Raw genomic sequence first — 3,010 nt, 5'->3', positions numbered from 1 at the left:
GAAACCAGACCTGGCCTTGATTTTTTGGATATGATATCAGGTTGGGACTTAGGTTTAATTGGACTCACCATAAGAGAAACCATATCCAGACCCAATAAAAACTACATGAACCAGACCGGGGTCATACCTGGTAAAACAATATTTTTTGATCATTTTTATATTGAAAATTATGGGTCTTAATCAGAACTTGTGTCGGGCTCAAGACTGGTATAAAATTTCATAAATTATACCTGGATCCATGTATTAATCAGACCTTTAGATCCAGACCCAAGTTTTCTTATTTATCACACTTGGACACTATAGAGTTTGGTATGTGTGGAGCCCATGTAAACTTGACCTGTTGACACCCCTAATTACAAAACAGGTGTTGATAGGCCTCCAATAAAACTGCCGTCAAAGCGTTAATATCGGTAAAGCTCACTGACTGCATTTCACTGACTGCATTGGACACGTTGCTCATTCAGGTGACGGCAGAGCATCACACAATTTTTTAGTGAAACGTGTTTGCACCTGATCCACCCAGGCCAAGCCTGAGCTAAATATGATGATGTTTTCTACCAACTTTAACCGGTTCGACTTATTGGCACTTGTTCATCATCCCATTATGAAGATACACCGATGAAAAACATCATCGACTAAGTGAGTGCCAGATACCAAAACAAAAGCATAATGCATGAGCAAAATCTAAAACGGGTAATTTGGCAAATACATATGATTCTTTAACCAATAAGTAAATTCAATGTTTTTGGCAGATAATTCAAGGGAAAAGACCCCTTATCATCCATCGGCCACACATTGCCTGGCTAAGGTTGGAAAAACCCATGTGGTCCCCCCCTGTCCACTAGAGGGTACATCCAGTTTCGACTTTGCTGCAAGATACGCCACCAATGGGCTTCGAACTTGTGACATCCTGTCAACTTGGTGATATTCACAAGTCGCCCCTACCAGATAAGTGTTGGAGGAATGTGAAGCATGATATAAATTCTTAATTTTCGTGAATCCAATTTCGCGGTAAGTTGGCGGGGGGAGGGGCGAGCAAATTTTTTTGAAAGATATGTAATTTTACCTTAAAGATTGCCCTAAAGAGTTTTATTATAAATAGGTCAGACTCTTTCTATTTAAAGGTGACGATCCTTCTTCTGTATAATGTGTGATTTTTTCTCAATCTGAAAAAAGGGTTTCAATAGAACCGGGGACGGAGGCAACTCTTGCCGAACTGCGTAGAATCCCTGTTCTGTGTGATTGTTTTTCTCCTCTTTTTCTCATCTGTTTCTTTAATCTTTCAATAGTGCAACATATCGATAGTGTGTTGGAGTCGTTCCCCAACAATGAGAGAAGCCCTTGCGAGCCAAATTTAAATTGTTGGTCCTCACTAAGTTACTGTGCACCATGATATATATATATATATATATATGATTAAGAAAAACAACACTAGCTGTTCCACAAGTTTACGAAGCAATAAGAAAGAGGATATTAGATTTTTTTTATCTAAATACTAGAATCACATACTGAAGGTCTTGCTATAACAGCAACTCTTCAATCCTCATATGTGCGGCACTCATCAGTTTCAGGATTGTCCTTGCAGAATGCTTCCAAGGGGTCTGAGTCGATCTCCTTCTGCTTCACACTCGCATGACTTGCTGCTGCACTGAGCTCCTCTACTTCATCCCATGCAGCTGCACACTCCCCAGTTGCTGGATCACCTGCGCAAGTCTCTTGGGCACGCTTGATGCTGTCCTCTACCAAGTCAGAAATATTCTGAGGGGTTGGTGTGGCCTTCATGTTCAACAAGCCTAACCTTCTTCTCCCTTGAGTTGCACTCATCCTCAATGATGACTTCACACATGGGGTGTGCAGAGTTTGAGGCCTCACGGGCTCTGCTTTGCACAGTAGAGTGGAGTTTGGGAGAGCAATGCATGTTATTTTTGCTGCCATTGGTGCTCCTTTTCTTCTTGCTCCTATTCCTTTCTTGTGGAAGTGTTAAAGTGGTAGTAGATATGCCAAGGTAGTTGGAGAGAATAAGAAGGGATACAAGTATGGGGGGATCTCAATTTGAGTCACACAGTTCTTATCAGTTTCTGACAACTAACATGTCGCCATGTGTCCCTATAGCTAGATCTTTATACTACAAGGTATCTTTATTGGATCAGATTTTACCCGATATCCGACCAAATCTGACTCAGTTTAGTCAGGTTGGGTAAGACAAAGCCATATCCGATTACAATTGGATTCACATATGGTTTTGAATTTTTGTTACTGGGCTGATTGGTATCCGGATTTGATGGATATCCAAATCCGAGTACATGTAAAAATCAGGATTCTGCTTGAACTTGTTTCCATCCCAATCTGAATCCATTTAGTCAATATCAAATTAGTCAAATCTGGTATTGACCACATTCAACCCGAATCCAGGCTTTACATCCTTGTATACCAATTTCCTACAGTTTGCAAAGAATGTTTGGGACTTTGTTATTTGTAAAATATATGGCAAGTACCATACTATCTACTAAACCCTAGCAGGTTTCTAGATCTTATTAATGCTTTGTGGATCAACCTTACTTTTTGGAATCTAAAAAATTTAACTAATAAAAATCATGTTTTAGATCATTTAAGTATGATATGTAAACATTTTTTTTAAGAACTTCAAAAATCAATGGCTCACAATATGTCAAAATTTGATGATTAAGATATTCAAGTTTTCAACATGTACTTATGTATTAAATCATGTTAATATTTCAAGTTCAGTTCATTGATTGAAATCAGCTTCATTTTAAGTTTGAATTCAATATGCTTAGACAATAAGGAGATCAACATAGCTTATACTCAACCAAATTTAGGTAGTTAACAAACTCCTTGATGCAGGAGCAAAGTAGTTGCAATGTGAGTCCATAAGAGATCCATTTGGATCCAATTTAGTTTGCGATGATTCAAGTTTTTTATTTAAATTTGAATATTTTTTATCGTGTAATGAATCCATCTCAAATCTAATTAGGGTTTCTTATATTTCCTA

General features: G+C 38.2%; 1 pseudogene; it reads right to left on the bottom strand.

Annotated features, from left to right (window-relative positions):
• Positions 1–1,447: 1,447 nt before the first annotated feature.
• LOC149820662 (calvin cycle protein CP12-2, chloroplastic pseudogene) lies at positions 1,448–2,017 on the bottom strand (annotated as a pseudogene).
• Between the last annotated feature and the right edge of the window lie 993 nt (positions 2,018–3,010).

This window comes from Nuphar pumila, chromosome 12 (assembly GCF_984573655.1).
Source record: "Nuphar pumila chromosome 12, dmNupPumi1.hap1.1, whole genome shotgun sequence".
NCBI classification, from domain to species: Eukaryota; Viridiplantae; Streptophyta; class Magnoliopsida; order Nymphaeales; family Nymphaeaceae; genus Nuphar; species Nuphar pumila.
This window is presented reverse-complemented; position numbering and strand designations above follow the sequence as displayed.